This window comes from Xiphophorus hellerii, chromosome 5, assembly GCF_003331165.1.
Source record: "Xiphophorus hellerii strain 12219 chromosome 5, Xiphophorus_hellerii-4.1, whole genome shotgun sequence".
In the NCBI taxonomy this organism is placed as follows: Eukaryota; Metazoa; Chordata; class Actinopteri; order Cyprinodontiformes; family Poeciliidae; genus Xiphophorus; species Xiphophorus hellerii.
In genome coordinates this window covers 5989414-6002545 of record NC_045676.1, presented here as the reverse complement: position 1 = coordinate 6002545, position 13132 = coordinate 5989414, and the positions used below count along the sequence as shown (strand labels likewise).

Genomic DNA, 13132 nt, shown 5'->3' with positions numbered 1-13132 from the left:
ATTTTGACCGAGCTGCATCAAACTTGGCCTGGGTGATCCTGGAGGCTTGCCCGTCGATCCTACGTCATCACATTGTGACGTCATCTAAGCCCCGCCCCCTCGGAACCGGAAGTGCTATTTTTTTCCTTGGAAAGCTCTGTTTATGGCTCTTTTGACCTAATCAAGGTAATTCGGATGATGAGCTCTGTCAATGCTCGCTTCTGGCTGAACCGTGTGGGCGTGGCCAAACGGCGAACATCAGTCCCTCGCCATATGCATACGTTTGGCTCTTATTCACGCATAGATCATCCGATTGGCGCCAAACTGGATATGTATGACCTTTGTTCTGCTCTAAAGAGCCCAACGGGTTTGAGATGTAATTTGGGGAAAATGCGCGACAGCTTCTGCAGCGGCTAGCGGGCGGCAGTGCTGGAAACTGCGGCAGAGCTTCTGCGGTGGGGAGCGGGCTGCGGCTCTGGAAAACGCGCGAGAGCTTCTGCGGTGGCCGGAACCCCCGCGGTGGCCAATAGGCCGGAGCGGCGCTTGCTGCGAGGGCCGCCCGAGGCTGCTTGCAGCTTTAATTAGGCCCGAGCAGCAAAGCGCTGCGAAGGCCTATTGTATCTGTACTGTTTATTATTAGGCCCGAGCAGCAAAGCGCTGCGAAGGCCTATTGTATCTGTACTGTTTCTTATTATTATTACGATTCTGCCCCCCTAAAGAGGTGCCTTTTTGGGGGCTTTATCATATTCAAAAACTCACCAAACTTGGCGGTCGCGACTAGAAAATTTAAAAATTTTGAATTTTAAGGTTGTCGCAAAAATCGCAAAAAAAATTGCTCAACGGCGGCAACTAGCAATTTTCTGTTGACACAATGGTATGAACGTACTTCATCGTAGAGACATGAAATTTGGTACACTTGTAGAGCTCACCAAAAGACTCAGAACTTACATTTAATGTTATAAACCAACTATCACAGGAAGTCGGCCATTTCGTATTGAACGTCCATTTTTTACCTCGATTTTGACGTTTACAGCCTTCGTATTTGATCGAACTCCTCCTAGGGATTTCGATTGATCGACTTCAAACTTGGTCAGTCTGATCATAAGGCATGTTTGATTTAAAGTTATCAAATTGGTGAGTTTTGGAGCATGTTGAAGGGGGGTTAGCAGGGGTCAAAGTTCACCTACTCGCCATGAAACACGAAACTCTTATATTTCCTATACAAAAACACATAGAGGGACCAAACTTTCAGTGATTGATCGTCATCGGGTGCCCTACAATACCCTATGGTCAAATGATGACATCACTTAGGCCACGCCCCCTGAGAACAGGAAGTGTCATGTTTTACTGTGAACGGTCGCTATCTTAGCCCTTTGACCTAATCAACATGAAACTGTGTCCAGAGACAGAAGACATGTTGGTGTGTTGAGCATTCCAACCCTGACCGGCTTTGACATAGCAGGTGGGCGTGGCGGCGTGGCGAAGTGACCTGTAACGCCGTTGCCATACGTTTGGCTCTGAATTCCACAATTTCGGGCCCAGCTGCTCCAAACTCACTAGGATGGATCCTTATCCACCCACCGACAGGAATTCATAACAAAATTTGGTGGGCGTGGCCTAATTTCTCTATAGCGACCCCTAGAGTATTTTAAATGAACAGCCCCAAGCCATGCTTTAACCTAGAATTACGAAACTTGGTACACATGTGTATCTTGTCAGGACGTACAAAAAAGTCTCTTAGAGCCATGGTCGAAACCCAACAGGAAGTCGGCCATTTTGTATTGAAGGTCCATTTTGGACCTCGACTTTGACGTTTACAGCCTTTGCATTTGATCGAACTCCTCCTAGGGATTTCGATTGATCGGCTTCAAACTCGGTCAGTCTGATCATAAGGCATGTCTGATTTAAAGTTATCAAATTGGTGACTGTCTGAGATTGCTGAAGGGGGGTTACCAGGGGTCAAAGTTCACCTACTCGCCATGAAACACGAAACTCTTATATATCCTGCACAGAAACTCACAGAGACACCAAACTTTCAGTTATTGATCATCAATAGGTGTCCTAAAATACCCTGTGGTGAAATGATGACATCACTTAGGCCACGCCCCCTGAGAACAGGAAATGTCATGTTTTACTGTGAACGGTCGCTATCTTAGCCCTTTGACCTCATCAACATGAAACTGTGTCCAGAGACAGAAGACATGTTGGTGTGTTGTGGATTCAAGCCCTGACCGGCTGCGATGAAGCAGCTGGGTGCGGCGGCGTGGCGAAGTGACCTGTAACGCCGATGCCATACGTTTGCTTCTAGATTCCACATGTTTCGACCGAGCTGCACCAAACTTGGCTTGAGTGATGCTGGTGTGATACCTGAAAATTCTATGTCATCAGATTATGACGTCATCTAAGCCCCGCCCCCTCAGAACAGGAAGTGCTATTTTTTTCCTTGGAAACTTTCATCTATGGCTCTCTTGACCTAATCAAGGTGATTCTGTGTTGGATGACAGATAGGAAGTTGGTCTCGCTTGCTTTAAAGTGCCAAGAGTTTTCAACGGCGGCAACGCCGTTCGTATACGTTTGCCTCTACATTCCACATATTTTGACCGAGCCGCATCAAACTTGGCCTGAGTGATCCTGGAGGCTTGCCCGTCAATCCTACGTCATCACATTATGACGTCATCTAAGCCCCGCCCCCTCGGAACCGGAAGTGCCGTTTTTTTCCTTGGAAAGCTCTGTTTATGGCTCTCTTGACCTAATCAAGGTGATTCTGTGTTGGATGACAGATAGGAAGTTGGTCTCGCTTGCTTTAAAGTGCCAAGAGTTTTCAATGGCGGCAACGCCGTTCGTATACGTTTGCCTCTACATTCCACATATTTTGACCGAGCTGCATCAAACTTGGCCTGAGTGATCCTGGAGGCTTGCCCGTCGATCCTACGTCATCATATTATGACGTAATCTAAGCCCCGCCCCCCCGGAACAGGAAGTGCCGTTTTTTTCCTTGGAAAGCTCTGTTTATGGCTCTCTTGACCTAATCAAGATGATACGGATGATAAACTCTGTCAATGCTCACTGCTGGCTGAACCGTGTGGGCGTGGCCAAATGGCGAATATCAGTCCCTCGCCATATACATACGTTTGGCTCTAATTCACACATGGATCATCCGATTGGCGCCAAACTGGATATGTATGACCTTTGTTCTGCTCTAAAGAGCCCAACGGGTTTGAGATGTAATTTGGGGAAAATGCGCGACAGCTTCTGCAGCGGCTAGCGGGCGGCAGTGCTGGAAACTGCGGCAGAGCTTCTGCGGTGGGGAGCGGGCTGCGGCTCTGGAAAACGCGCGAGAGCTTCTGCGGTGGCCGGAACCCCCGCGGTGGCCAATAGGCCGGAGCGGCGCTTGCTGCGAGGGCCGCCCGAGGCTGCTTGCAGCTTTAATTAGGCCCGAGCAGCAAAGCGCTGCGAAGGCCTATTGTTTCTGTACTGTTTCTTATTATTATTATTATTACGATTCTGCCCCCCCAAAGAGGCGCCTTTTTGGGGGCTTTATCATATTCAAAAACTCACCAAACTTGGCGGTCGCGACTAGAAAATGTAAAAATTTTGAATTTTAAGGTTGTCGCAAAAATCGCAAAAAAAATTGCTCAACGGCGGCAACTAGCAATTTTCTGTTGACACAATGGTATGAACGTATTTCATCGTAGAGACATGAAATTTGGTACACTTGTAGAGCTCACCAAAAGACTCAGAACTTACATTTAATGTTATTAGCCAACTATCACAGGAAGTCAGCCATTTTGTCTTGAACGTCCATTTTTTTCCTCGATTTTGACGTTTACAGCCTTCGTATTTGATCGAACTCCTCCTAGGGATTTCGATTGATCGACTTCAAACTCGGTCAGTCTGATCATAAGGCATGTTTGATTTAAAGTTATCAAATTGGTGAGTTTTGGAGTATGTTGAAGGGGGGTTAGCAGGGGTCAAAGTTCACCTACTCGCCATGAAACACGAAACTCTTATATTTCCTATAAAAAAACACATAGAGGGACCAAACTTTCAGTGATTGATCGGCATCGGATGTCCTAAAATACCCTGTGGTGAAATGATGACATCACTTAAGCCACGCCCCCTGAGAACAGGAAGTGTCATGTTTTACTGTGAGCGGTCGCTCTCTTAGCCCTTTGACCTCATCAACATGAAACTGTGTCCAGACACAGAAGACATGTTGGTGTGTTGAGGATTCCAACCCTGACCGGCTTTGAGATAGCAGCTGGGCGTGGCGGCGTGGCGAAGTGACCTGTAACGCCAATGCCATACGTTTGCTTCTAGATTCCACATGTTTCGACCGAGCTGCACCAAACTTGGCTTGAGTGATGCTGGTGTGATACCTGAAAATTCTATGTCATCAGATTATGACGTCATCTAAGCCCCGCCCCCTCAGAACAGGAAGTGCTATTTTTTTCCTTGGAAACTTTCATCTATGGCTCTCTTGACCTAATCAAGGTGATTCTGTGTTGGATGACAGATAGGAAGTTGGTCTCGCTTGCTTTAAAGTGCCAAGAGTTTTCAATGGCGGCAACGCCGTTCGTATACGTTTGCCTCTACATTCCACATATTTTGACCGAGCTGCATCAAACTTGGCCTGAGTGATCCTGGAGGCTTGCCCGTCAATCCTACGTCATCACATTATGACGTCATCTAAGCCCCGCCCCCTCGGAACCGGAAGTGCCGTTTTTTTCCTTGGAAAGCTCTGTTTATGGCTCTCTTGACCTAATCAAGTTGATTCTGTGTTGGATGACAGATAGGAAGTTGATCTCGCTTGCTTTAAAGTGCCAAGAGTTTTCAATGGCGGCAACGCCGTTCGTATACGTTTGCCTCTACATTCCACATATTTTGACAAAGCTGCATCAAACTTGGCCTGAGTGATCCTGGAGGCTCACCCGTCAATCCTACGTCATCACATTATGACGTCATCTAAGCCCCGCCCCCTCGGAACAGGAAGTGCCGTTTTTTTTTCCTTAGATAGCTCTGTTTATGGCTCTCTTGACCTAATCAAGGTGATTCTGTGTTGGATGACAGATAGGAAGTTGGTCTCGCTTGCTTTAAAGTGCCAAGAGTTTTCAATGGCGGCAACGCCGTTCGTATACGTTTGCCTCTACATTCCACATATTTTGACCGAGCCGCATCAAACTTGGCCTGAGTGATCCTGGAGGCTTGCCCGTCAATCCTACGTCATCACATTATGACGTCATCTAAGCCCCGCCCCCTCGGAACCGGAAGTGCCGTTTTTTTCCTTGGAAAGCTCCGTTTATGGCTCTCTTGACCTAATCAAGATGATTCGGATGATGAGCTCTGTCATTGCTCGCTGCTGGCTGAACCGTGTGGGCGTGGCCAAATGGCGAATATCAGTCCCTCGCCATATTCATACGTTTGGCTCTAATTCAAGCACGGATCATCCGATTGGCTCCAAACTGGATATGTATGACCTTTGTTCACCTCTAAAGAGCCCAACGGGATTGAGATGTAATTTGGCTCCACTGCGCCCCCTAAGTTAATACATCGGCTGTATCTCCTCGACGCATCGACCGATCTGCACCAGATTTTTTGACAGTCGTCGGGGAGCGCCGCCGAACGCATTCACGCGTATCGCCCGGTGGACGGGCGTGGAAAATGCGCGACAGCTTCTGCGGCAGCTAGCGGGCGGCGGTACTGGAAACTGCGGCAGAGCTCCTGCGGTGGGGAGTTGGCTGCGGCTCCGGAAATCGTGCCAGAGCTTCTGCGGTGGCTGGAACCCCCGCGGTGGCCAATAGGCCGGAGCGGCGCTTGCTGCGAGGGCCGCCCGAGGCTGCTCGCAGCTTTAATTATTATTCTTACCCCCTCTTCGTGTGCCTTTTTGGGGGCTTTATCATATTCAAAAACTCACCAAACTTGGCGGAAGCGACTAGGCGGTTTAAAAATTTTGAATTTTAAGGTCGCCGCAAAAATCGCAAAAAAAATTGCTCAACGGCAGCAACTAGCAATTTTCAAAAGACCCATTGCTATTCACTTACTTCATCGTAGAGACTTGAAATTCGGTACAGTTGTAGAGCTCACTAAGACGCTCAGAATTTACAAGTAATGTCATAGTGCAAGTATCGCAGGAAGTCGGCCATGTTGGATTGAAGGTCCATTTCGGACCCGATTTTGGCCGTTTACAGCCTTCGTATTTGATCGAACTCCTCCTAGGGATTTCGATTGATCGGCTTCAAACTCGGTCAGTCTGATCATAAGGCATGTCTGATTTAAAGTTATCAAATTGGTGAGTTTTGGAGCATGTTGAAGGGGGGTTAGCAGGGGTCAAAGTTCACCTACACGCCATGAAACAAAAACCTCTTATATTTCCTATACAAAAACACATAGAGGGACCAAACTTTCAGGGATTGATCGTCATCGGGTGTCCTATAATACCCTGCAGTGAAATTTTTTTTTTACGTAGGCCACGCCCCCTGAGAGCAGGAAGTGTAATGTTTTACTGTGAACGGTCGCTATCTTAGCCCTTTGACCTAATCAACATGAAACTGTGTCCAGAGACAGAAGACATGTTGGTGTGTTGTGGATTCCAACCCCGACCGGCTGCGATGAAGCAGGTGGGCGTGGCGGCGTTGCGAACGCCATCGAATTTCGTTTGGCTCTGAATTCCACAGTTTCGGGGTGAGCTGCTCCAAACTCACTAGGATGGATCCTTATCCACCCGCCAACAGGAATCCATAGCGATATTTGGTGGGCGTGGCCTAATTTTTCTATAGCGACCCCTAGAGTATTTTAAATGAACAGCCCCAAGCCATGCTTAAACCTAGAATTACGAAACTTGGTACACATGTGTATCTTGTCAGGACGTACAAAAAAGTCTCTTGGAGCCATGCTCTAAACCCAACAGGAAGTCGGCCATTTTAGATTGAAGTTCATTTGACCTCGATTTTGACGTTTACAGCCTTTGCATTTGATCGAACTTCTCCTAGGGATTTCGATTGATCGGCTTCAAACTCGGTCAGTCTGATCATAAGGCATGTCTGATTTAAAGTTATCAAATTGGTGACTGTATGAGCTTGCTGAAGGGGGGTTAGCAGGGCTCAAAGTTCCCCTGTGATCGACTGTGTAATATGTAATTACAAAGGGGATCCTTCATCATTCCGTAGGGCAATGCTGCCCTCTGGTGTAGAATTACTGAAATTACTGAAATAGTTTCATTATTTCAGTAATTCGACACCAGAGGGCAGCATTGCCCTACGGAAAGACAGAGTTCAATTTTGTAATGTAGGAAAAAATTAAAAATTTGTAATTCTACTGTGAACGGTCGATAGCTTCTGCACCAAACTTTGCACGAGTGACCCTGGCGGGACCCTGACGACCCTATGTCATCATATTATGACGTCATCTAAGCCCCGCCCCCTCAGAACCGGAAGTGCCGTTTTTTTCCTTGGAAAGCTCTGTTTATGGCTCTCTTGACCTAATCAAGGTGATTCTGTGTTGGATGACAGATAGGAAGTTGGTCTCGCTTGCTTTAAAGTGCCAAGAGTTTTCAATGGCGGCAACGCCGTTCGTATACGTTTGCCTCTGGATTCCACATTTTTTGACTGAGCTGCACCAAAATTTGCCTGAGTGTTCCTGGTGGGATGCCGGACGATCCTACGTCATCATATTATGACGTCATCTAAGCCCCGCCCCCTCGGAACAGGAAGTGCCGTTTTTTTCCTTGGAAAGCTCCGTTTATGGCTCTCTTGACCTAATCAAGATGATTCGGATGATAAACTCTGTCAATGCTCGCTGCTGGCTGAACCGTGTGGGCGTGGCCAAATGGCGAATATCAGTCCCTCGCCATATGCATACGTTTGGCTCTAATTCACGCATGGATCATCCGATTGGCACCAAACTGGATATGTATGATCTTTGTTCACCTCTAAAGAGCCCGACGGGTTTGAGATGTAATTTGACTCCACTGCGCCCCCTAAGGTAATACATCGGCCGTATCTCCTCGACGCATCGACCGATCTGCACCAGATTTTTTGACAGTCGTCGGGGAGCGCCGCCGAACGCATTCACGCGTGTCGCCCGGTGGACAGGCAGGGAAAATGCGCGACAGCTACTGCGGCGGCTAGCGGGCGGCGGTGCTGAAAACTGCGGCGGAGCTTCTGCGGTCGGGAGTTGGCTGCGGCTCTGGAAATCGTGCGAGACCTTCTGCGGTGGCCGGAACCCCCGCGGTGGCCAATAGGCCGGAGCGGCGCTTGCTGCGAGGGCCGCCCGAGGCTGCTTGCAGCTTTAATTAGGCCCGAGCAGCAAAGCGCTGCGAAGGCCTATTGTATCTGTACTGTTTATTATTATTATTCTTACCCCCTCTTCGTGTGCCTTTTTGGGGGCTTTATCATATTCAAAAACTCACCAAACTTGGCGGTCGCGTCTAGGCGGTTTAAAAATTTTGAATTTTAAGGTCGCCGCAAAAATCGCAAAAAAAATTGCTCAACGGCGGCAACTAGCAATTTTCAAAAGACCCATTGCTATTCACTTACTTCATCGTAGAGACTTGAAATTCGGTACAGTTGTAGAGCTCACTAAGACGCTCAGAATTTACAAGTAATGTCATAGTGCAAGTATCGCAGGAAGTCGGCCATGTTGGATTGAAGGTCCATTTTGGAGCCTGATTGGGCCGTTTACAGCCTTCGTATTTGATCGAACTCCTCCTAGGGATTTTGATTGATCGGCTTCAAACTCGGTCAGTCTGATCATAAGGCATGTCTGATTTAAAGTTATCAAATTGGTGAGTTTTGGAGCATGTTGAAGGGGGGTTAGCAGGGGTCAAAGTTCACCTACACGCCATGAAACAAAAACCTCTTATATTTCCTATACAAAAACACATAGAGGGACCAAACTTTCAGTGATTGATCGACATCAGGTGTCCTAAAATACCCTGCAGTGAAATTTTTTTTTTATGTAGGCCACGCCCCCTGAGAGCAGGAAGTGTAATGTTTTACTGTGAACGGTCGCTATCTTAGCCCTTTGACCTAATCAACATGAAACTGTGTCCAGAGACAGAAGACAAGTTGGTGTGTTGTGGATTCCAACCCCGACCGGCTGCGATGAAGCAAGTGGGCGTGGCGGCGTTGCGAACGCCATCGAATTTCGTTTGGCTCTGAATTCCACAGTTTCGGGGTGAGCTGCTCCAAACTCACTAGGATGGATCCTTATCCATCCCCGAACAGGAATCCATAGCGATATTTGGTGGGCGTGGCCTAATTTTTCTATAGCGACCCCTAGAGTATTTTAAATGAACAGCCCCATGCCATGCTTTATCCTAGAATTACGAAACTTGGTACATATGTGTATCTTGTCAGGACGTACAAAAAAGTCTATTACAGCCATGGTCGAAACCCAACAGGAAGTCGGCCATTTTGTATTGAAGGTCCATTTTGGACCTCGAGTTTGACGTTTACAGCCTTTGCATTTGATCGAACTCCTCCTAGGGATTTCGATTGATCGGCTTCAAACTCGGTCAGTCTGATCATAAGGCATGTCTGATTTAAAGTTATCAAATTGGTGACTGTATGAGCTTGCTGAAGGGGGGTTACCAGGGGTCAAAGTTCACCTACTCGCCATGAAACACGAAACTCTTATATATCCTGCACAGAAACTCACAGAGACACCAAATTTTCAGTTATTGATCAACAATAGTTGTCCTAAAATACCCTGTGGTGAAATTATGACATCGCTTAGGCCACGCCCCCTGAGAACAGGAAGTGTCATGTTTTACTGTGAACGGTCGCTATCTTAGCCCTTTGACCTAATCAACATGAAACTGTGTCCAGAGACAGAAGACATGTTGGTGTGTTGTGGATTCAAGCCCTGACCGGCTGCGATGAAGCAGCTGGGTGTGGCGGCGTGGCGAAGTGACCTGTAACGCCGATGCCATACGTTTGCTTCTAGATTCCACATGTTTCGACCGAGCTGCACCAAACTTGGCCTGACTCATCCTGGTGTGATACCTGACAATGCTATGTCATCATATTATGACGTCATCTAAGCCCCGCCCCCTCAGAATGAATTAGAGAGATCTTCTGTGTAATTACATAATAAACAGTACATGTTCGTCGTTTGTAGGGCAATGCTGCCCTCTGCTGGCCACTGAAATAGTTTCATTATTTCAGTAATTCGACACCAGAGGGCAGCATTGCCCTGCAGATGAAATTCTTCGATTTTGTAATACACCGGAAAAAATGAAAAATTGGTATTTCTAACACAAAAAGTCACAGAGACTCCAAACTTTCAGTGATTGATCGTCATGAGGTGGCCTACAATACCATATGGTCAAATGATGACATCACGTAGGCCACGCCCCCTGAGAACAGGAAGTGTCATGTTTTACTGTGAACGGTCGCTCTCTTAGCCCTTTGACGTAATCAACATGAACCTGTGTCCAGAGACAGAAGACATGTTGGTGTGTTGAGGTTTCCAACCCTGACCGGCTTTGAGATAGCAGCTGGGCGTGGCGGCGTGGCGAAGTGACCTGTAACGCCGATGCCATACTTTTGCTTCTAGATTCCACATGTTTCGACCGAGCTGCACCAAACTTGGCTTGAGTGATGCTGGTGTGATGTCTGAAAATTCTATGTCATCAGATTATGACGTCATCTAAGCCCCGCCCCCTCAGAACAGGAAGTGCTATTTTTTTCCTTGGAAACTTTCATCTATGGCTCTCTTGACCTAATCAAGGTGATTCTGTGTTGGATGACAGATAGGAAGTTGATCTCGCTTGCTTTAAAGTGCCAAGAGTTTTCAATGGCGGCAACGCCGTTCGTATACGTTTGCCTCTACATTCCACATATTTTGACCGAGCTGCATCAAACTTGGCCTGAGTGATCCTGGAGGCTTGCCCGTCAATCCTACGTCATCACATTATGACGTCATCTAAGCCCCGCCCCCTCGGAACAGGAAGTGCCGTTTTTTTCCTTGGAAAGCTCCGTTTATGGCTCTCTTGACCTAATCAAGATGATTCGGATGATGAGCTCTGTCATTCCTGGCTTCTGGCTGAACCGTGCGGGCGTGGCCAAACGGCGAATATCAGTCCCTCGCCATATTCATACGTTTGGCTCTAATTCACACATGGATCATCCGATTGGCGCCAAACTGGATATGTATGACCTTTGTTCACCTCTAAAGAGCCCGACGGGTTTGAGATGTAATTTGACTCCACTGCGCCCCCTAAGTTAATACATCGGCCGTATCTCCTCGACGCATCGACCGATCTGCACCAGATTTTTGGACAGTCGTCGGGGAGCGCCGCCGAACGCATTCACGCCTGTCGCCCGGTGGACGGGCGGGGAAAATGCGCGACAGCTTCTGCGGCGGCTAGCGGGCGGCGATGCTGGAAACTGCGGCAGAGCTTCCGCGGTGGGGAGCAGGCTGCGGCTCTGGAAAACGCGCGAGAGCTTCTGCGGTGGCCGGAAACCCCGCGGTGGCCAATAGGCCGGAGCGGCGCTTGCTGCGAGGGCCGCCCGAGGCTGCTCGCAGCTTTAATTAGGCCCGAGCAGCAAAGCGCTGCGAAGGCCTATTGTATCTGTACTGTTTCTTATTATTATTACGATTCTGCCCCCCTCTTCGTGTGCCTTTTTGGGGGCTTTATCATATTCAAAAACTCACCAAACTTGGCGGTCGCGACTAGAAAAATTAAAAATTTTGAATTTTAAGGTTGTCGCAAAAATCGCAAAAAAAATTGCTGAACGGCGGCAACTAGCAATTTTATGTTGACACAATGGTATGAACGTACTTCATCGTAGAGACATGAAATTTGGTACACCTGTAGAGCTCACCAAAAGACTCAGAACTTACATTTAATGTTATAAGCCAACTATCACAGAAAGTCGGCCATTTTGTATTGAACGTCCATTTTTTACCTCGATTTTGACGTTTACAGCCTTCGTATTTGATCGAACTCCTCCTAGGGATTTCGATTGATCGACTTCAATCTCGGTCAGTCTGATCATAAGGCATGTTTGATTTAAAGTTATCAAATTGGTGAGTTTTGGAGCATGTTGAAGGGGGGTTAGCAGGGGTCAAAGTTCACCTACTCGCCATGAAACACGAAACTCTTATATTTCCTATACAAAAACACATAGAGGGACCAAACTTTCAGTGATTGATCGTCATCAGGTGGCCTACAATACCATATGGTCAAATGATGACATCACTTAGGCCACGCCCCCTGAGAACAGGAAGTGTCATGTTTTACTGTGAACGGTCGCTATCTTAGCCCTTTGAACTAATCAACATGAAACTGTGTCCAGAGACAGAAGACATGTTGGTGTGTTGAGGATTCCAACCCTGACCGGCTTTGACATAGCAGGTGGGCGTGGCGGCGTGGCGAAGTGACCTGTAACGCCGTTGCCATACGTTTGGCTCTGAATTCCACAATTTCGGGCCCAGCTGCTCCAAACTCACTAGGATGGATCCTTATCCACCCACCGACAGGAATTCATAACAAAATTTGGTGGGCGTGGCCTAATTTCTCTATAGCGACCCCTAGAGTATTTTAAATGAACAGCCCCAAGCCATGCTTAAACCTAGAATTACGAAACTTGGTACACATGTGTATCTTGTCGGGACGTACAAAAAAGTCTCTTAGAGCCATGCTCTAAACCCAACAGGAAGTCGGCCATTTTAGATTGAATTTCATTTGACCTCGATTTTGACGTTTACAGCTTTCGTATTTGATCGAACTCCTCCTAGGGATTTCGATTGATCGGCTTCAAACTCGGTCAGTCTGATCATAAGGCATGTCTGATTTAAAGTTATCAAATTGGTGACTGTATGAGCTTGCTGAAGGGGGGTTACCAGGGGTCAAAGTTCACCTACTCGCCATGAAACACGAAACTCTTATATATCCTGCACAGAAACTCACAGAGACACCAAATTTTCAGTTATTGATCAACAATAGGTGTCCTAAAATACCCTGTGGTGAAATTATGACATCGCTTAGGCCACGCCCCCTGAGAACAGGAAGTGTCATGTTTTACTGTGAACGGTCGCAATCTTAGCCCTTTGACCTAATCAACATGAAACTGTGTCCAGAGACAGAAGACATGTTGGTGTGTTGTGGATTCAAGCCCTGACCGGCTGCGATGAAGCAGCTGGGTGT

At 47.4% G+C, this 13132-nt stretch overlaps 1 protein-coding gene across 11 annotated transcripts in view; it reads right to left on the bottom strand.

The window, feature by feature from the left end:
• The window catches only part of tenm3 (teneurin transmembrane protein 3), a 404304-nt gene that overhangs the window by 118914 nt on the left and 272258 nt on the right, over positions 1-13132 (bottom strand). The window lies entirely within an intron of this gene.